The following is a 23,301-nucleotide window of genomic DNA, read 5'->3' on the forward strand; positions in this document are numbered from 1 at the left end:
GCTTAAATTGCATTCACTAGAATCACGAAGAGATGTGGGTGACATGATAGAGGTTTCAAGTGGATGAATGGATATAACAGAGGGAATATTAATAGGGTATTAAAAGTATCAATACAAGACAGAACACAAAACAATGGGTATAAATTGAATAAGTTTAGATTTAGGAAAGACTTGGGTAAATACTGGTTCAGTAACAGGGTTGTTGATTTGTGGAACCCATTACCACGTAACATTGTGAGGGATGGGTCCCTTGATTGTTTCAAACGTGGGTTGGACATGTATATGAGTGGTTATACACCATTACCGTTAAATGTATATAAAATAATAAATAGGCAATTTCTACATCTATGTACAAGGATTTCCTTTCACTCAGGATATTAAACGTGCTCACGAGCAGAGTTCGCCAAACCCCAGTGTTTCTCCACTGCCCAGTAGCTTATCCAACCTTACTGGAAAGAACACTGGCGAGTTCACCTGTATAGCCCATCGACAGTGTCACGAGGTGCCTGTACCCCCACGACCGCTCTCCAGCTACTTGCTGGCAAAGGACCACAGCTACACGCTGAGCGGGGTCACAAACCAATACAGGGGTAGCGATCCCTTGGCAGCAGTCTCTTGCGTCCAGCTAGCAGCACTACTCAACAGGCACCTCCCTGCCGTCAGTTTCTCCCCTAAGCTAATCCCGGAGGCACGCCGATCTCTTTCAACATTATGTAATTAGCAGCTACCACACTGCTTCAGAACGGCAGCGGCTTACATGGTCGTTTTTCCAGGACCATGTCGGGAGACTGTGGACTGCCCACGATGAACTGCCTTCTCCAGTACCGCTGTCCCCAGACGTCACCTCTGTGGACACAAAGACGTCATCAATTACCTTTCCGGTACTGGTGAAACTAGGAAATACCACTAACCCACTGGGGGAGTTGACATTGTGCTCTGTAGCACACCCTAGGTGGCTCTGGTCTTGATTCGCCACCTCACCACAAGTTACTCACAACGACCCCTCTGGCTGAGGGGTCGTTGCCAGAGGGGCAACCAATAGGATATTATCTATATCCCCCCCAACAATATAACAATATCCCCCCAACCAATAGGATATCATCAGCGGCATATGCTAGACCGGCCAACATAAGAACTGCCATTAGAAACATGTGTATGGAATCGTTCAGGACCTTGTATACCACCTATGTCTGACCAATCCTGGAATATGCAGCTCCAGCCTGGAGTCCATACCTAGTTAAATACAAGACATCTTTAGAGAAGATTCAGAGGTATGCCAAAAGACTGGTCCCGGTACTGAGACGTATGAGTTACGAGGAAAGGCTAATGGAGCTGAACCTCATATCCCTGGAAAACAGAGGAGTAAGGGAAGACATGCTAACCACTTACAAAATTCTCAGGGGAATTGACAGGGTTGGCTTTGACAAACTCTTTATCACAGGTGGAACACGAACAAGGGGACACAAATGGAAAATACCCAGATGAGCCAAAGAGATATTAGAAAGATTTTTTCAGTGTTAGAATATTTAACATATGGAATGCCCCTTTGTCCCTTTGTCCAAAGGGACAAAGTAGTGATGTGGTGGAGGCGGACTCCATACACACTATCAAATGTAGATTGGATAGAGCCCAATAGCCTCAGGAAACTACCCAGATGACAGGGACACAGGGAATAGCCAAAGTGATCAAACGAAGGAAATGTTAACCCAAGTTCTGGAGGAATTCAGGAGGGAGGTACATGAAATGAGGATTACAATTAACAACCTGCAAAGAAAGCTGACATTAGCAGGGGAGGAGATCAAATCCCTCACAGAGAAAAATAAAGAGACTGAGCATCAGATTATCATCCAAAGGGAAGGTGGGAATGTAACATTGGAAGGAAATACATCTGTACCTGAAACATTTGCGGAAAGACTGAGAAAGAGCTCAGATTCATTGGACACAGTGAGGGAGGTAGCCATGAAAGCAGCTACCTCACAGGAAGCAGCAAGGTGCACCACTCAGCTGCTGGAGAGAAAAAGTTCAGTAGTAGTTGTAGGCATCAAAGAACAGGAAGGATCCAACAGGCAAGAATGGAACAGCAAGGATAGAGATGCAGTACATGGGCTACTGAAGGGGTTAGAGATGGAAGGGGCTGAACAAAACATTGAGAAGGTTTTCAGGTGGGGCTGGTACAACAAAGATAGAAACTGACTTGTAAAGGTAGTATTTACAAACGGAACCTCGAAGGAGGATTTTCTCGAAAGGAAGAGTCGTCTGCAGTATGTAGAGGGATACAAAAAAGTATTCCTGCAGAGGGACAGGACGAAGGAGGAGACAGCCAGGACAGCAGAGGCAAGGAGGAAGCACAGGGAGAGAGGAGTAAACCAGGAAATCACAGCCCCCAACACAACAGTCCCAGAGACAATAGGGGACCCAAAACCAGCATCCCAGCAACACCAGAGGGTAGGGCAACACCACCCCCCCCCCCCCTCTGCATAGAAACCCTCCCTTCCCCTCTCCCTACCTGCCCCCACCCAACCCTCCCTCCTCCCCCCACCCCATTCTGACCCTGCCACCCCTTCCCCATTTCCATCATGGCCCCCTCTCGCCTTTCCCCCCTTCATCCCATACCCTCCCTATCCCTCCTTCCCCCTCACCCGGTATCCTCCATGTTCCTCCTATCTCCTTAACCGATACTCTACCTGTCCCCGTTCCCTTAAACCCCCACCCCCACCCCAAAATCATCTGAGACCTTGCAAACCACCTCACAGATCTTCTACCCCAAGGAACAGCTTCCCACACCAGCAGAATGCTCGCCAAGAAGGGGACAAGAAAATGAACAGAAGAAAGTGAGCTTCAAGGCAATGTACACTAACGTAGATGGGATTACAAATATAGCAAGTGAACTTGGAGAATGGGCACTAGAAGAAAACCCAGACATAATAGCATTCACAGAAACAAAGCTAACGAAAACCTTAACAAATGCAGTGTTTCTACAGGGCTACTATGTAGTGAGGAAAGAGAGAGAAGGGAGAGGAGGAGGTGGTGTAGCTTTGCTAATAAGAGAAGGTTGGAGTATCGAAGAGATGGTAATTCAGAACTGTGAAGGTTTCAGTGACTACATATCAGGCACCATAGCAACTGGAGGACAGATAATTATAGTAGTAGTCATATATAACCCCCCACCGAATGACAGAAGACCCAGACAGGAATATGATAGAAACAACTTGGCCACCATCAATATAATAGAGAGAGCAGCTTCTGTGGCTAGCAGGAACGGATCCAGACTACTAATCATGGAGACTTCAACCATGGGAACATAGATTAGGAGAACAGAGATCCACATGGAGGACCAGACACATGGAGAGCTAAGCAGCTGGCTGTGGCAACAAGAAACTTTCAAAGTCAACACGTCAATGGACCGACAAGAATGAGAGGAGGGGATGAACCAGCCTTGCTTGATCTGATATTTACCCTGAATGAGTCGGATATAAGGAAAGTTAAGTTTTATGCCCCCCTTGGAAATGAGTGATCATAGTGTATTGAGCTTTGAGTACCTGGTTGAGCTAGAAATTATCACCAAAAAAAAAAAACTGGGAAACTAAGGGCTGGCGTACCGAAAGGGAAACTATGAGGAGATGAATAAATTCCTATGGGATATACATTGGGACACAGAACTCAGAACCAAGTCCATACAAGACATGATGGACTATGTCACCCAAAAGTGTCAGGAGGCTGTAAGCAGGTTTGTCCCAGCCCGACAGGAAAAAAACAGAGAAGCAAAAGAAGAATCCATGGTTTATTAGGAAATGTATGAAAGCAAAGGAGCTGAACAATAGGGCATGGAGGAACTTCCGTAATAACAGAACACCAGAAAGTAGAGAGAGATACCAGAGAACCAGGAACGAGTATGTTAGTGTGAGAAGAGCAGCTGAGAAAAGGTATGAAAATGATATAGCTAATAAAGCCAAGACTGAACCAAAGCTACTACACAGTCACATCAGGAGGAAGACAACAGTGAAGGAACAGGTGATGAAACTTATGGAGGGCGAGGACAGGTACACAGAGAATGACAAAGAGGTGTGTGAAGAACTCAACAAAAGGTTCCAGGAGGTCTTTACAATAGAACAAGGAGAAGTCACGGCGCTAGGAGAGGTGGCAGCAAACCAGGTGACCTTGGATAGGTTCGAAATTACAAGAGATGAGGTCAAGAAGCATCTGTTGGAGCAGGATATGAGAAAAGCTGTTGGGCCGGACGGAATCTCACCATGGGAATTCAAAGAGTGAGCAGGAGCACTTTGCTTGCCACTCTCCATAGTGTATAGTTGGTCACTGGAAACGGGAGACCTACCAGAAATATGGAAGACTGCTATTGTAGTACCAATATACAAAAAGGGTGACAGGCAAGAGGCACTGAACTACAGGCCAGTGTCCTTGACTTGTATTCCATGCAAGGTGATGGAGAAGATTATGAGAAAAAACCTAGTAACACATCTGGAGAGAAGAGACTTCGTGACAACCCATTAACATGGGTTCAGGGAGGGTAAATCTTGCCTTACAGGCTTGATAGAATTCTACGATCAGGTGACAAATATTAAGCAAGAATGAAAAGTATGGGCGGACTGCATTTTTTTGGACTGTCGGAAAGCCTTTGACACAGTACCCCATAAAAGGTTGATGCATAAGCTGGAGAAACAGGCAGGAGTAACTGGTAGGGCGCTCCAGTAGATAAGGGAGTATCTAAGCAATAGGAAGCATAGAGTTACAGTGACGGGTGAGACCTCAGAATTGCGTGAAGTCACCAGAGGAGTACCACAGGGCTCTGTACTCGGACCTATCCTGTTTCTGATATACGTAAATGATCTCCCAGAGGGTATAGACTCGTTCCTCTCAATGTTTATTGACGACGCCAAAATTATGAGAAGGATTAAGACAGGAGGACAGCTTGAGGCTTCAAGAAGTCCTGGACAAATTGCCGGAATGGTCGAACAAATGGCTGTTAGAGTTTAACCCAAGTGTTGAAAATAATAGAGGGGCTGGTCCCAAACCTGCACACAGAAATAACATCACATGAGACCAGAAGACATGGCAGGATTTGCTGAATACCCCCGTTGAAAAGCAGAGGTGCAACAGGTACTCTGAGAGAGAACTCTATCAACATCAGAGGCCCGAGACTGTTCAACACGCTTCCACTACACATAAGGGGCATAACTGGCCGACCCCTCACAGTGTTCAAGAGAGAACTGGATAAGCACCTCCAAAGGATACCTGATCAACCAAGCTGTGACTCATACGTCAAGCTGCGAGCAGCCGCGTCTAACAGCCTGGTTGATCAGTCCAGCAACCAGGAGGCCTGGTCGACGATTGGGCTGCGGGGACACTAAGCCCCGGAAGCACCTCAAGGTAACCTCATGGTAAGCAAATGTAATGTAATGATGATAGGGGTAGGAAGCAGAAGACCAGATACAAGGTATCATTTGGGAGATGAAATACTTCAAGAGTCAGAGAGAGAGAAAGACCTAAGGGTTGATATCACGCCAGACCTGTCCCCTGAAGCTCATATCAAGAGGATAACATCAGCAGCATATGCCAGGTTGGCTAACATAAGAACGGCCTTTAGAAACTTGTGTAAGGAATCTTTCAGAACATTATATACCTCATATGTGAGACCAATCCTAGAGTATGCGGCTCCAGCATGGAGTCCATATCCAGTCAAGCATAAGACTAAACTGGCAAAGGTTCAAAGGTTTGCCACCAGACTAGTACCCGAACTGAGAGGTATGAGCTACGAGAAGAGACTACGGGAATTAAACCTCACTTCGTTGGAAGACAGAAGAGTTAGAGGAGACATGGTCACCACATTCAAGATTCTCAAGGGAATCGACAGGGTTGATAAAGACAGGCAAGGGGCAGACACACCACGGGAGCAGACACAAGGGGCAGACACACCACGGGACACAGGTGGAAACTGAGTGCCCAAATGAACCACAGAGATATTAGAAAGAATTTTTTAGTGTCAGAGTGGTTGACAAATGGAATGCATTAGGAAGTAATGTGGTGGAGGCTGACTCCATACACAGCTTCAAATGTAGATATTGTGAGATTTTTTTCTACACCTACCTCCCTTAGGAGGTGGACTACAAGTTTAAAGTCTGCTCACGGCAGTTAAGCATGAGTCCAATAGAAAAAGGAAAAGCGGGAGCAAACCGCCAGGCCTCCACCACTAGGGTTGAAAACCTGTCCACAATAGGCCGCTGGCTCCTCCTAGTTAAACAGGATGTTAAAACTAATAAAGGGTAACCGACGGGTTCTCACAATCAAATATTTATATTTGATGTGGCGCTATGAATTGGAATTCGAATTCCCAAGAACAGCCGTCATATCAAGATCACATCAACATTTAATCGTAATATGCAGAAATATGGTGGAATAATATGGTTGAAGGGTTGACATCAAAGACCGTTTTCTATAACATAAAAATTTATTAATAACAAGAGACTAACTACTACATTACCGAGTTTACGTTACGTTAATGTCCATCCAGTGGCACGATAACAAACAGCTAAATAGCAACCCTTGCTGTGAGGCTGCATACTGAACTAACCTGAACACAGGTGTGCCCACTGATGACGCAATATTGCAAATCAAAGAAAAATATCACAGACTAAGTTACACCACTTAGAGGAGGTGGAGTGGCCCTGCTGATAAGGAAGGACTGGAGTTTTGATGAGATGGAAATTCCGGGCTGTGACGGATTCAGAGATTACATAACAGGAACTATAACAATGGGTGGACCTAAGATAATAGTGGCAGTCATTTACAACCCTCCCCTAAATGACAGAAGACCTAGACAGGAGTTTGATAGAAACAACATGCCCAGCAAACAATTTTAGGTTGCCACAACATATCTGGAAAGTATTTGAAAGTATTGGAAACGTTTGTTTTATCGTATCAGATACGATATTGTGTGTGGACTTAAATAGGTTTCCAAAACTTATAACCAAGACATATGTATCTAACACTAATTTGAGATGTTGTGGCAACTTTACACTCCTAACATGAGTCATTCATAATCCATTCATATACCAATATGAATCTCTTATGAAAGGTTTGAGCCAATAATCTGAACCCTTTTTACATCTTTGTGTTTAAAGTTAAATTTCTTGAAATTAAATTATATTTTATATTATATTATTTTTATTATATTTTATATTATATTATTATTTTCAATTTAAATATTAAAACCAATTTAAGGGTAAAAAAAATCTAATAATTTATATTTCTTTTATATTTTACTAACAATTATAATTATTTACTAACGGAGAGAGGGGAGGCTGTACGGCAGAGAGTGGCGGCTGTGGCGGACAGTGGCGGCGGTGGCGGATAGTGGCGGCGGGCGGACAGTGGCGGCGGCGGGCGGACAGTAGCGGCGGTGGCGGATAGTGGCGGCGGGCGGACAGTGGCGGCGGTGGCGGATAGTGGCGGCGGGCGGACAGTGGCGGCGGGCGGACAGTGGCGGCGGGCGGACAGTGGCGGCGGGCGGACAGTGGCGTCGGGCGGACAGTGGCGGCGGTGGCGGATAGTGGCGGCGGGCGGACAGTGGCGGCGGGCGGACAGTGGCGGCGGTGGCGGATAGTGGCGGCGGGCGGACAGGGCGGCGGCGGGCGAACAGTGGCGGCGGGAGGACAGTGGCGGCGGGCGGACAGTGGCGGCTGTGGCGGATAGTGGCGGCGGGCGGACCGTAGCGACGGTGGTGGACAGTGGCGGCGGGCGGACAGTGGCGGCGGCGGGCGGACAGTGGCGGCGGCGGGCGGACAGTGGCGGCGGCGGGCGGACAGTGGAGGCGGCGGGCGGACAGTGGAGGCGGCGGGCGGAGAGTGGAGGCGGCGGGCGGACAGTGGAGGCGGCGGGCGGACAGTGGTGGCGGCGGGCGGACAGTGGTGGCGGCGGGCGGACAGTGGTGGCGGCGGGCGGACAGTGGTGGCGGCGGGCGGACAGTGGTGGCGGTGGCAGACAGTGGTGGCGGTGGCGGACAGTGGCGGCGGTGGCGGACAGTGACGGCGGTGGCGGACAATGGCGGCGGTGGCGGACAGTGGCGGCGGTGGCGGACAGTGGCGGCGGTGGCGGACACTGGCGGCTGTGTCTGGCGGTGGTGGCGGGCGGTGGCGGGTGGCGGCGTCTGTGATGAGTGGTGGCGGCTGGCGGTGGTGGGTGGTGGCGGCGGTGGTGGTGGGTGGTGGTGGCGGCGGCGGCTGGTGGTGGTGGGTGGTGGCGGCGGTGGTGGTGGGTGGCGGCGGCGGTGGTGGGTGGTGGGTGGCGGCGGCGGCGGGTGGCGGCGGCGGCGGGTGGTGGTGGGTGGTGGCGGCGGGTGGTGGTGGGTGGTGGCGGCGGGTGGTGGGTGGTGCATGGCGGCTGTGGTGGGTGGTGGCGGGTGGTGGGGGGCGGTGGCGGGCGGTGGCGGGCGGTGGCGGGCGGCGGCGGCTGTGGTGGGTGGTGACGATCGGCGGTGGGGGGGGCTGGTGGCGGCTGGCGGTGGCGGCTTGCGGTGGCGACTGTGGCAACGGGCGGTGACTGCTGATAGCGGGCGGTGGTGGCGGCTGGTGGCAGGTGGTGGTGGCGGTGGTGGCGGCTGGTGGTGGCGGCTGGTGGTGGTGGCAGCTGGTGGCGGTGATGGCGGCTGGTGGTGGTGGCAGCTGGTGGCGGTGATGGCGGCTGGTGGTGGTGGTGGTGGCGGCTGGTGGTGGTGGCAGCTGGTGGCGGTGATGGCGGCTGGTGGTGGTGGTGGTGGTGATGGCGGCTGGTGGTGGTGGTGGTGGTGATGGCGGCTGGTGGCGGGCGGTGGCGGGCGGTGGCGGCTTGTGGCGGCTGGTGGTGGCGGCGGTGGTGGGTGGTGGTGGTGGTGGTGGGTGGTGGTGCCGGCTGTGGTGGGTGGTGGCGGTGGTGTCGGCGGCGGCTGTGGTGGGTGGTGGCGGCGGCGGCGGTGATGGGTGGTGGCGGCGGCGGTGGTGGTGGGTGGTGGTGGCGGCGGCGGTGATGGGTGGTGGCGGCGGTGGTGGTGGGTGGTGGTGGCGGCGGCGGCTGGTGGTGGTGGTGGGTGGTGGTGGTGGGTGGTGGCGGCGGGTGGCGGTGATGGGTGGCGGTGGCTGGTGGCGGGTGGCGGCTGGTGGTGGGTGGTGGCGGCGGGTGGTGAGTGGCGGCGGCGGGTGGTGAGTGGCGGTGGTGGGTGGCGGTGGCTGGTGGCGGGTGGTGGCGGGTGGCGGGTGGTGGCGGGTGGTGGGTGGTGGGTGGTGGCGGGTGGCGGGTGGTGGGTGGTGGCGGCGGGTGGTGAGTGGCGGTGGTGAGTGGCGGTGGTGGGTGGCGGTGGCTGGTGGCGGGTGGTGGCGGGTGGCGGCTGGTGGTGGGTGGTGGCGGGTGGCGGCTGGTGGTGGTGGTGGTGGTGATGGCGGCTGGTGGTGGTGGTGGTGGTGATGGCGGCTGGTGGCGGGCGGTGGCGGCTTGTGGCGGCTGGTGGTGGCGGCGGTGGTGGGTGGTGGTGGTGGTGGTGGGTGGTGGTGCCGGCTGTGGTGGGTGGTGGCGGTGGTGTCGGCGGCGGCTGTGGTGGGTGGTGGCGGCGGCGGCGGTGATGGGTGGTGGCGGCGGCGGTGGTGGTGGGTGGTGGTGGCGGCGGCGGTGATGGGTGGTGGCGGCGGTGGTGGTGGGTGGTGGTGGCGGCGGCGGCTGGTGGTGGTGGGTGGTGGTGGTGGGTGGTGGCGGCGGGTGGCGGTGATGGGTGGCGGTGGCTGGTGGCGGGTGGCGGCTGGTGGTGGGTGGTGGCGGCGGGTGGTGAGTGGCGGTGGTGGGTGGCGGTGGCTGGTGGCGGGTGGTGGCGGGTGGCGGGTGGTGGCGGGTGGCGGGTGGTGGCGGGTGGCGGGTGGTGGGTGGTGGCGGCGGGTGGTGAGTGGCGGTGGTGAGTGGCGGTGGTGGGTGGCGGTGGCTGGTGGCGGGTGGTGGCGGGTGGCGGCTGGTGGTGGGTGGTGGCGGGTGGCGGCTGGTGGTGGGTGGTGGCGGGTGGCGGCTGGTGGTGGGTGGTGGCGGGTGGCGGCTGGTGGTGGGTGGTGGCGGGTGGCGGCTGGTGGTGGGTGGTGGCGTGTGGCGGCTGGTGGTGGGTGGTGGCGGGTGGCGGCTGGTGGTGGGTGGCGGCTGGTGGTGGGTGGTGGCGGGTGGCGGCTGGTGGTGGGTGGTGGCGGCGGGTGGTGAGTGGCGGTGGTGGGTGGCGGTGGGTGGTGGCGGGTGGCGGCTGGTGGTGGGTGGTGGCGGGTGGCGGCTGGTGGTGGGTGGTGGCGGGTGGCGGCTGACGGTGGGTGTTGGCGGGTGGCGGCTGGTGATGGGTGGCGGCTGGTGGTGGGTGGCGGGTGGCGGCTGGTGGTGGGTGGTGGCAGGTGGCGGCTGGTAGTGGGTGGCGGCGGGTGGCGGCTGGTGGTGGGTGGCGGATGGTGGTGGGTGGTGGCGGGTGGCGGCTGGTGGTGGGCGGCGGGTGGCGGCTGGCGGTGGCGGCTTGCGGTGCCGACTGTGGCAACGGGCGGTGACGGCTGATAGCGGGCGGTGGTGGCGGCTGGTGGCAGGCGGTGGTGGCGGCTGGTGGTGGCGGCTGGTGGTGGTGGCAGCTGGTGGCGGCTGGTGGTGGTGGCAGCTGGTGGCGGTGATGGCGGCTGGTGGTGGTGGTGGTGGCGGCTGGTGGTGGTGGCAGCTGGTGGCCGCTGGTGGCGGTGATGGCGGCTGGTGGTGGTGGTGGTGGTGATGACGGCTGGTGGCGGGCGGTGGCGGCTTGTGGCGGCTGGTGGTGGCGGCGGTGGTGGTGGTGGGTGGTGGTGGCGGCTGTGGTGGGTGGTGGCGGTGGTGTCGGCGGCGGCTGTGGTGGGTGGTGGCGGCGGCGGCGGTGATGGGTGGTGGCGGCGGCGGTGGTGGTGGGTGGTGGTGGCGACGGCGGTGATGGGTGGTGGCGGCGACGGCGGTGATGGGTGGTGGCGGCGGCGGTGGTGGTGGGTGGTGGTGGCGACGGCGGTGATGGGTGGTGGCGGCGGTGGTGGTGGGTGGTGGTGGCGGCGGCGGCTGGTGGTGGTAGGTGGTGGTGGTGGGTGGTGGCGGCGGGTGGCGGTGGTGGGTGGCGGTGGCTGGTGGCGGGTGGCGGCTGGTGGTGGGTGGTGGTGGCGGTTGGTGAGTGGCGGTGGTGGGTGGCGGTGGCTGGTGGCGGGTGGTGGCGGGTGGCGGGTGGTGGCGGGTGGCGGCTGGTGGTGGGTGGTGGGTGGTGGCGGGTGGCGGCTGGTGGTGGGTGGCGGGTGGCGGCGGGTGGTGGGTGGTGGCGGCGGGTGGTGAGTGGCGGTGGTGGGTGGCGGTGGCTGGTGGCGGGTGGCGGCTGGTGGTGGGTGGTGGCGGCTGGTGGTGGCGGGTGGCAGGTGGCGGCTGGTGGTGGGTGGTGGCGGGTGGCGGCTGGTGGTGGGTGGTGGCGGGTGGCGGCTGGTGGTGGCGGGTGGCGGGTGGCGGCTGGTGGTGGGTGGCGGCTGGTGGTGGGTGGTGGCGGGTGGCGGCTGGTGGTGGGTGGTGGCGGGTGGCGGCTGGTGGTGGGTGGTGGCGGCGGGTGGTGAGTGGCGGTGGTGGGTGGCGGTGGCTGGTGGCGCCTGGTGGTGGGTGGTGGCGGCTGGTGGTGGGTGGTGGCGGGTGGCGGCTTGTGGTGGGTGGTGGCGGGTGGCGGCTGGTGGTGGGTGGCGGCTGGTGGTGGGTGGTGGCGGGTGGCGGCTGGTGGTGGGCGGCGGGTGGCGGCTGGTGGCGGCCAGCTGGGACACACCCTTCACCACTGAAGGTCTGAGCAAAACTAACCATATGTCTCTCTCACCCACCAGCCCAGTGTTGCCAGCTCGCGCTCTCAAAATGTTTCCTTCAAAGATTGTATATTATCTTTGAACAACAAGTTTGATTATCAAGGAAATAATGCATATATTATTGTCACATTAATACTGTGCAATATCTTATTACATTCCTGCTAAATAATTATAATTTGAAACAGGACAAAAAATCCCACATATATATAAAAACCAACATTAGAGATCACGAGGCCTAGGCCTCGCCTGTGACCACACATCCTGCCTCCCTGGCCTGCTACACTCACACACCTCACACTCTTAACTCTCTCATAATCACTCTCACTCTCTTACTCTGTCACTCTTACTCTCTGTCACTCTTACTCTCTGTCACTCTTACTCTCTGTCACTCTTACTCTCTGTCACTCTTACTCTGTCACTCTTACACTCTGTCACTCTTACTCTCTGTCACTCTTACTCTGTCACTCTTACTCTCTGTCACTCTTACTCTCTGTCACTCTTACTCTCTGTCACTCTTACTCTCTGTCACTCTTACTCTGTCACTCTTACTCTCTGTCACTCTTACTCTCTGTCACTCTTACTCTCTGTCACTCTTACTCTCTGTCACTCTTACTCTCTGTCACTCTTACTCTGTCACTCTTACACTCTGTCACTCTTACTCTCTGTCACTCTTACTCTGTCACTCTTACTCTCTGTCACTCTTACTCTCTGTCACTCTTACTCTCTGTCACTCTTACTCTCTGTCACTCTTACTCTCTGTCACTCTTACTCTCTGTCACTCTTACTCTGTCACTCTTACTCTGTCACTCTTACTCTCTGTCACTCTTACTCTCTGTCACTCTTACTCTCTGTCACTCTTACTCTCTGTCACTCTTACTCTCTGTCACTCTTACTCTGTCACTCTTACTCTCTGTCACTCTTACTCTCTGTCACTCTTACTCTCTGTCACTCTTACTCTCTGTCACTCTTACTCTGTCACTCTTACTCTCTGTCACTCTTACTCTCTGTCACTCTTACTCTCTGTCACTCTTACTCTCTGTCACTCTTACTCTGTCACTCTTACACTCTGTCACTCTTACTCTCTGTCACTCTTACTCTGTCACTCTTACTCTCTGTCACTCTTACTCTCTGTCACTCTTACTCTCTGTCACTCTTACTCTGTCACTCTTACTCTCTGTCACTCTTACTCTCTGTCACTCTTACTCTCTGTCACTCTTACTCTGTCACTCTTACTCTGTCACTCTTACTCTCTGTCACTCTTACTCTCTGTTTCTCTTACTCTGTCACTCTTACTCTCTGTCACTCTTACTCTCTGTCACTCTTACTCTCTGTCACTCTTACTCTGTCATTCTTACTCACTCTCAGTCACCCTTACCCATTCATACTCACTCTCACTCTTACTCTCATACTCTTACTCTCAATTACTCTTACTCTCAATCACTCTTACTCCCAATCACTCCTACTCCCAATCACTCCTACTCTCAATCACTCCTACTCTCATTCTTACTCTTACTCCCAATCACTCTTACTCTCAATCACTCATGGCAACCATTAATATAATAGAGAGAGCAGTTTCAGTTGCCTGCAGGAATGGCTCAAGACTCTTAATCATGGGTTATTTCAACCATGGAAAGATAGACTGGGAGAATGGGGACCCACATGGTGGTGCAGATACGTGGCGAGCTAAACTCTTGGAAGTGGCAACAAGGAATTTTCTGAGCCAGCATGTCAAGGAACCCACAAGAGTGAGAGGCAATGATGAACCAGCTAGACTCGACTTTATATTCACCCTGAATGAGTCAGAAATAAGGGAAGTCAAAGTTGAAGCCCCCATAGGAATGAGTGACCACAGTGTACTGACCTTTGAGTACTTGGTGGAGGTAGGGATAACCTATCCAAGGATGGGAGTGGAGGGGAAAAGACTGAATTACCGAAGAGGAAAATATGACGAGATGAGGAACTTCCTCAGGGGAATACCATGAGAAACAGAACTTAGAGACAAGAATGTGCAGGTCATGATGGATTTTGTCACCCAAAAGTGCCAGGAAGCTGCAGACAGGTTTATCCCCGTCCAAAAGGAGAAAAACGAAAAACAACAGAAAAACCCATGGTTCAACCAGGAATGTAAGGTAGCGAAACAACTGAGTAAAAGAACATGGAGAAACTACAGAAATAACAGAACACCAGAGAGCAGGGAGAGATACCAGAGGGCCAGAAATGAGTACATCAGAGTGAGGAGGGAAGCAGAGACAGTTTGAAAATGACATCGCGAGTAAAGCCAAGACCCAACCAAAGCTGCTCCACAGCCACATCAGGAGAAAAACAGCAGTGAAGGAACAAGCGATGAAGCTGCGAAAAGCGGAGAACAGATACACAGAGAATGACAAGGAGGTGTGTGAAGAACTCAACAAGAGATTCCAGGAGGTCTTCATAATAGAACAAGGAGAAGCCCCTGCACTAAATGAGGAGGCGGCAAACCAAGCAACCTTGGAGGAATTTGACCTTACCAGTGATGAGGTCAAAAGGTGTCTGCTGGAGCTGGATGTGACAAAGGCTGTTGGGCCTGATAGAATCTCACCATGGATACTAAAGAAAGGTGCTGAAGCACTAAGTGTGCCACTCTCTATAGTGTATAAAAGGTCACTGGAAACAGGAGACTTACCAGAAAGTTGGAAGACAGCTAACGTGGTCCCAATATACAAAAAGGGTGACAGACAAGAGGCACTGAATTACAGGCCAGTTTCCTTTACTTGTATGCCATGCAAGGTGCTGGAGAAGATCGTGAGGATAAGGCTCGTAGAGCATCTGGAGGGAAATAACTTTGTAATGCACCACCAACATGGGTTCAGAGATGGTAAATCGTGCCTCACAGGTTTAATAGAATTTTATGACCAGGCAACGAAAATTAGGCAGGAAAGAGAAGGGTGGGCCGACTGCATTTTCCTGGATTGCCAAAAAGCCTTTGACACAGTACCCCATAAAAGGCTGTTAAAAAAGTTGGAGCAACAGGCAGGAGTAAAGGGGAAGGTGCTCCAGTGGATAAGGGAGTACTTAAGCAACAGGAAACAGCGAGTAACGGTGAGGGGGGAGACATCAGAGTGGCGAGATGTCACCAGCGGAGTCCCACAGGGCTCAGTACTTGGACCCATCCTGTTTCTAATATATGTGAACGATCTTCCAGTGGGTATAGACTCATTCCTCTCGTTGTTTGCTGATGATGCAAAAATTATGAGAAGAATCAAGACGGATGAAGATAGACAGAGACTACAGGATGACCTGGATAAACTGGAGGAATGGTCTAGAAAATGGCTGCTAAAGTTCAACTCGGGAAAGTGTAAGGTGATGAAATTAGGCGAAGGGAGCAGGAGATTGAACACAAGGTATCATCTGGGAGGGGAAATCCTGCAAGAGTCAAATAGAGAGAAGGATCTGGGGGTTGATATCACACCGAACCTGTCCCCAGAGGCCCACATCAAAAGAATATCATCAGCGGCATATGCTAGACTGGCCAACATAAGAACTGCCTTCAGAAACTTGTGTAAGGAATCTTTCAGAACCCTGTATACCACTTGTGTAAGACCAATCCTGGAATATGCAGCTCCAGCCTGGAGCCCATACCTAGTTAAACACAAGACAAAGTTAGAGAAGATTCAGCGGTATGCCACCAGGCTCGTCCCGGAACTGAGAGGATTGAGCTACGAGGAAAGGCTAAAGGAGCTGAACCTCACATCCCTGGAAAACAGAAGAGTAAGGGGAGACATGATAACCACCTACAAAATTCTCAGGGGAATTGACAAGGTGGACAAAGACAAACTCTTCAGCACGGGTGGGACACGAACAAGGGGACACAGGTGGAAACTTAGTACCCAGATGAGCCACAGAGACGTTAGAAAGAATTTTTTCAGTGTCAGAGTTGTTAATAAATGGAATGCACTAGGCAGTGATGTGGTAAAGGAAGACTCCATACACAGTTTCAAATGTAGATATGATAGAGCCCAGTAGGCTCAGGAACCTGTACACCAGTTGATTGACAGTTGAGAGGCGGGACCAAAGAGCCAAAGCTCAACCCCCGCAAGCACAATTAGGTGAGTACCACAGCGAATGGTTACGTCATTGTCCATCAAGTGGCATTTGCAACACAGCTATTCAACAGCCCCTCGAGAAGTGACAGCAGGCTCCATCTTGCTGACACTTCGGGCTGACAACATGAACTAACTGAACAAATGAAGGATATCCACTGAAGACACAAGCATGCAATCAATAGTGTCTCGGTTTCCCTGACAGCTACTATAATCACAAGCTTAGGGGTCCTCCCGCCCCCCAGGAGAGACCAACGTTGCTAGGCGGGTATTCCAAGTGACCCCCTCTATCACAACCCAGTGTGAACACTCTTTGCAACTCCCTACAAGAAGTTGCACTGTAAATAGTAACAAAGACAGGCAAGGCGGGATTGTGGGACACAGCTCCACAAATCCCTAGATTACTCTACTCTCGTCACCAGACGACAACCAAAAGAAATTGCCTTAAGTGATTAATTACGTTAATTGACTGATCGCAACAGTCAGCAACAAAGTACTACGGTAATCACAACCAATTGTCTCACACTAGACAACAACATGATGATACTCTATGTTAATCATTAACACTTGTCTCTCTTGTTAACAATAACTCAAACTTATATTACATCACACTTGACTCCTAGCAAGTATTCAGTGAGTAAACCTCAATTAAGGTCAAACGGACCACTAATTACATCCCCATTGAGTTACGTTAACTAAGCCTACCCTAACTTGGTAGCTTCTTAACAGTCTGTGTCAAAAAATTACTACTGAGTGTTAATTACCCTAACTAACTCCGAGCAATTAATTAACTGTCACCAGGACCGATAATTAATCATCCATAAATACGTCTCACTCCGCACTGCCTAAGCAGGTCTCATCAAACACTGTGAATTCACGGGAAAGGAGTTAATTACCCCGTATTAACTAATTAAGTGCCATTAATCCACTGTCCTCAGACAGGATATGATTAATACAACGATTTATGCTAGCTCCATGACCTCGCTTTACCGAGTCATCTGAGCCCTCCCAATGTTAATTACTCCACTAATTAATATGAGCCACTAATTGCTATACCCCAGAAAGGTAATTAGTCTCGAGCAAATTACGTTAACACAAATAATGACAGACTCTGACAGATTCTCTCCCACTACGTGAATTCATGATGAGAAGGCTAATTACATAATTAGCTAGAGTGGTCAATTAGTTGTCACACGGACAATTAATTGATCCCGAGACGTATCTCACTCAAGCTCAAAGCTGTTCTCTCTCATAACAGCCCTCACTCACTCCACAATAAGTGTGCACCCCTTATCCAGTTAATTCCCCAATTATTAACTCAGTGAATCCTTAAGTCTTCAACACAACTTAAAGGAACAAAGTAACCCCAGTGTTACATAGGTCACACTACAATGGCATGCAAGAACACAAATGCACTGCCCACATACCGTTGCGGCTACTGCAACTCGTTAAATACTGTGCCCACACAATAATGACACACGGTTGAGCAACACACAAGAGTATACCAATATTACTGCCCCCCCCTTCTTGCAACCGTTGCAAAGGACTACTGTGAACACACACTTACCTCAGCAAGGCAATTAACCAATCAATTGCCTGCTCTCATTAAGTACTGTGAATTCCCCTGAATAATCCTAGAGGTCCCTTAAACCCTCAACACAGCTACCAGGGCAACAATAATATTGTATAAACTGATAACAACACTGCACAAACCTGCAACATAATGATGCCGTCAGCATACCCCACATGCTAATGACATCATTAGGCAATCAGTCAGCAATCACATCTACTGACTTACCACACAGCACTGTACATAAACATGCAAATGAACATATAGAAATGGCATTCACATAATCAATGAAAATTATATCATCAGGTAAATGAAACTAACTACACAGACCTCAGGGTACCCACTGACATCCCTGCAATCTGGCCTGCCTACCTCTACTGATACAATTTATATGCGGTACACTATGGCATTAATCAAGTCTGAACGATTATATAGAATCGACAGGCTGGATTACTTATATGGTAAATCTCTACACTGACCGGTTACATACTCGAGTCAGTCTACACACACACACACACACACACACATATATATATATATATATATATATATATATATATATATATATATATTATTAAATATGACCGAAAAAGTAAGATTAATAATTCTAACACGAATTTTCTCAATCTTTCGTACACACGGTTGAGCCCGGATGGGCACATGTATAAGCAAGTAGATGGGGTCGCCATGGGTTCTCCCCTAGGTGTCCTGTTTGCAAACTTCTACATGGGTACCATCGAGCAAAAAGTCTTAGTCGACATGAACTTGAAACCGGCCATATACTGCAGGTATGTTGACGACATTTTTACACAGGTACCTGATGTCAGACATCTGCAGGAGCTGAAGGAGGCATTTGAGCAGAGTTCCGTGCTGCGTTTCACTTACGAGACGGAAAAGGATGGGAAGCTGCCTTTTCTAGATGTAACAGTCATGGAAAAGGGCGGAGGTTTCCACACTGCAGTCTACACAAAGGAAACAAACATAGGAATGTGCCTAAATGCCAACAGCGACTGCCCTGACAGGTACAAGAGGAGTGTTGTTAACGCATACGTCGACCGTGCTCTCAGCCACAGCTCAGAATGGAAGCAAGTCGACGAAGAACTCTGTAGGGTAAGGCAGGTCCTAGTCAATAACGGCTTCTCCAATGGTTTCATCGAAGACATCATAAGAAGGAAAGTGAAAAGCCATGCAACCTCCGAAGAGACAACTAACACAACACCTATACCCCCTATTAGACTATTTTACAGGAACTTCTTTTCCACAGCTCATAAAACAGAGGAAAGGGTCCTGAAAGATATTGTTAATAGAAACGTTATCCCTACAGACAAAAATCAGAGGATACAACTGACGATTTACTATAAAACCAGAAAAACGGCCAGCCTACTCATGAGAAACTCTCCAGACACAAAACAGAACGCTTTAAAAGAGACTAACGTCGTCTATGCCTTCAAATGCCCACTTGGGGACTGTAAGCTCCAAAAAACCCAGTATATAGGCAAGACAACAACATCTCTTTCTAGGCGTTTAACGATGCATAAACAACAGGGCTCCATTAAGGAACATATAATCTCTTCCCATAACCAAACCATCGCCAGAGAAATCCTAGTAAACAACACAGAAATCATCGATAGATACAGCGATAGCAGGCGGCTTGACGTTTGTGAGGCACTACACATCAAGAAGTCAACACCAGCAATCAACAGCCAATTATTGCACAACTATATTCTACCCACCTCAAGACTCCGCTCCAATATAGAAGCATCAAGAAATATGGACCAATAGGCTTTCTACAAACACTTCTATTCAATACCCATTGTTTCTGTTCTGTCTTGTGTTGATACTTTTAATACCCTATTAATATCCCCTAGTGTTCTGTCTTGTGTTAATGCCACATCACCCTTCCCACCTCACTCAAATGTAATGCCACATCACCCTTCCCACCTCACTCAAATGTAGATATAAAATCAGGGAAACGCAAGTTCTAATCAGTTGTGTATTTGTGAAGTCTTTGAAAATGTAATAAGTTTTACGAAACGCGCCCGTGTCGTGTCAGACTAGAAATAAAAATGAATTTTGGAGAAGTGATTTTTGATTTACCTCCAACAGTGAAGCGTAATGTACGAAAGATTGAGAAAATTCGTGTTAGAATTATTAATCTTACTTTTTCGGTCATATTTAATAATATATGTCTACAGGAAAGACTGCTACCAAAATATACTAATATATATATATATATATATATATATATATATATATATATATATATATATATATATATATATATATATACATATATATATATATATATATATATATATATATATATATATATATATATATATATATATAACTACAGTGTGGTCGTGTATAACATCTATCTCCAGGTACCACCCTACCAGTCACCTGGGCGTGCTACAGACAGCTGTCACTCAGCTGCTTCCCAAGCCTGGCAGGGCTATGAGACAACTCTTACCAGGAATTTCCACCAGTACTCATCACACTGTACACAATGATAATTTTACTCACGTCTAACCTCCTCCTTTCACTCATTTCCCAGGTCACTACCACTCTAGCTGTCAACACTTAGCTTGCTCCTCATGCGTCGACAAGATGTGGCCCTAGGCTGTCCCGGGAAAGTGGCCAAGTGGCCCAAGGGGGTGGCCAAGGCCTGTGGCCAACGCGTGGCCCACAGCGCCCCTCCCGAGCTGAGAGGGGGGTGGTAGCCGGCGCACGGGCAGGCGGGTGGGGTAGCCAGCGGGCGGGCGGGGTGGCCGGGCCATGCGGTGGATGGCCGGGGTGGCCTGGGGGTGGCCCCCGGGCATACACACGTGGGTGGGGAATCACCAACAACTCCAGCAAACCAGATCCTGCCTTGCTCTATACTGGGGTGACAATGGCCGGCGGCGTCACCACCGGGCAAACCAACAGGGTGGAATTTAAAGTCCCACAGGGGCCTGTAATCTCACCTCAATTACACTGCCCTGATTCCACCAATAGTTCTACAATAGACAGGATATTCAAACCACCTGTTACACCATGAGGCTCTGCCAGCTGCCTCATGGGTGCCCACTGTCTCTGAGGCTATTATACTGGTCCTTCCGTACCTCGTCGGCCCTCAAATTTCACGAAAATTGGGCCTAGATACAACCCGGGATGGCAGGAGTGCCATCCCTGCTAGACAACACGGTAGCGTCCACGATTAACGGGGGTGGAGGGGGAAAACTCCCCCCTCCACCCAGATACGTGCTTGTCCACCTGCTACCCTGCTCAAACTGACGGTTTCGTGGGCTAAGGAAACTCAAAATGCCCATACCTCCTCCCCTACTTTGTCTGGACCAATCAGCATGAAGCCGGCACTGTTCCCTCGTGCCGCTACCAATCACAGCCTTTCGCGCCAAAACACAGCTTGGAGCATACATGCCTACCCCAATCACAGCCTCACTCACCCTCAAGCGTCCTGTGACGTCACAAGGAGGGGGAGGCCTAAAGACAAGGCGCATTGTCTCACATGGTGGGGGGGGGGGGGCAACGTTCACCCCACTCTCCCCCCACCTAACGGTTTTAGTAAAGTACCTCACATACCACTTCACTCTCACCTCCTCATCCTATTTCACAAAAACAGGAAAATCTCTGTAATTCTCTCTACAGAGCATTCACAGACTTCAAACCAGTCCCAACCGACAGTCCTTAGCATAAGCTTTCATTCAACACCCCACAAGTATATGTTAGTTTGAAAGCTTCAGTTTCTAGAGTCCCTAGAGCGACTAGCCTTATCTAGAAACTAGGAAAACTAGCTGAGGGAATCTTGATTCCCTCAAAGATATGATAGAGCCCAATAGGCTCAGGAACCTGTACACCTGTTGATTGACGGTTGAGAGGCAGGACCAAAGAGCCAGAGCTCAACCCCCGCAAGCACAACTAGGTGAGTACACACACACAATATCCGACCAATCCTGGAAAATGCAGCTCCAGCCTGGAGTCCATACCTAGTTAAACACAAGACGAAGTTAGAGAAGATTCAGTGGTATGCTACCAGGCTTGTCCCGGAACTGAGAGGTATGAGCTACAAGGAAAGGCTAAAGGAGCTGAACCTCACGTCCCTGGAAAACAGAAGAGTAAGGGGAAACATGATAGCCACATACATAATTATCAGAGGAATTGACAGGGTGGGCAAAGACAAACTCTTCAGCATGGCTGGGACACGAACAAGGGGGACACAGGTGTAAACTTAGTACCCAGATGAGTCACAGAGACGTTAAAAAGTTTTTTTTCAGTGTCAGAGTAGTTAATAAATGAAATGCACTACGCAGTGATGTGGTAAAGGATGACTCCATACACAGTTCCTAATGTAGATATGAAAGAGTCCAGTAGGCTCAGGAATCTGTACACCAGTTGATTGACAGTTGAGAGGCGGGATCAAAGGGACAATGCTCAACCTCTGCAAGCACCATTAGATGAGTACAATTAGATTAGGTGAGTACACAAACACACACACACACACACACACACACACCAGTAGGCCGGGAGATGGTAGGGGACACACACGATTAGTGAGGTCCGCGGAAATTAGTCAATTTCTCGGGACATTGAAGGAGTATAGAGGCTAGATCATAGTATTTGGCCTCTCGCAGTGTGTAGCTAGCAGGGTGCAACATAGCATAGTCATATCGCTAGCGATAGTGCGAAGAAACCAAAGTGGAGCTAGTGGCCACTGGTGCATGTAAGTGTGCGACCTGACCGGGTGGGACACCCCGCCGCGGAACTACCTGACTGTGTTGTTGAGTGGTGACTGATCAGTGGTACAGTGAATTAGTGAACTGTCACACAACGATACAGTGACTGACTCCAGAGCTTTGTGTAGACAGAGAAGAACCGACCTCATCAATCTACCAGCACTTAGTGAATCACCTAGTGAGAGACAACGACGGATAACCATCGTCATCATACATTGTCCTTACTCATCTGGTTGTGTGAGCGGGAGGAGACTGGTATGTACCCCCTCTCTGGTCAATTAATCAGGTGTACAGATTGAGGTAAAATATTATCAAATTCTTGTTCAGGATATCATATATATTTAAAAATCTCAGGGTGGCTCATTTAGGCAGAGGTAACGCATAAGGGATATCTTGACACATACAAGCACGTCCGCCCACGTACGTATACACGCACACAAGTGTGCACACGCTAAAACAGATACACACACACACGCACGCACACACGCACACACACACACACACACAATCGATCAGTCAGGGGAAAAGGCATTAACACCTGGGATCAGGACCTTACTATCCCCCCCCCCCTCTTGACCCCCCATCTGACCTGACCTGACCTGGTCGCCATCTCCGCCCCCCCCCCACCCCCAGTCCCCCGCATCGCCCATACACACACTCTTCCCCTCCCCACTCTCTCCCCCTCTCTCCCTCTCCCATTCTCTATCTCTCCCACTATCTCTCTCCTGCTCTCCCTCTCTCTCTCTCTCTCTTTCTCTCTCTCCCTCTCTTACCTTCCCCCTCCCTCTCTGCCCACACACACACACACACACAACTACACACACACATCTACACACATATACACACACACCTCCCCCCCCCCTCTCTCCCTCACCCGTTCTCTCCCTCACCCGCTCTCTCCCTCTCCATCTATCTCCCTCTCCTCTCTCTCCTTTTCTCCCTCCCACCTCTCTCTCCATCTCCTCCCCCCCCCCTCACCTTCTACTTTCTTCTCACTTCAGTGGAAGGGTCGGATCCCCCCCACCCATTCATTTATCTCTCCCTTTATCACTCCCTTCTCTCTCTCTCTTTTTCTCTCTCTC

This window comes from Procambarus clarkii, chromosome 84, assembly GCF_040958095.1.
Source record: "Procambarus clarkii isolate CNS0578487 chromosome 84, FALCON_Pclarkii_2.0, whole genome shotgun sequence".
Classification (NCBI taxonomy): Eukaryota; Metazoa; Arthropoda; class Malacostraca; order Decapoda; family Cambaridae; genus Procambarus; species Procambarus clarkii.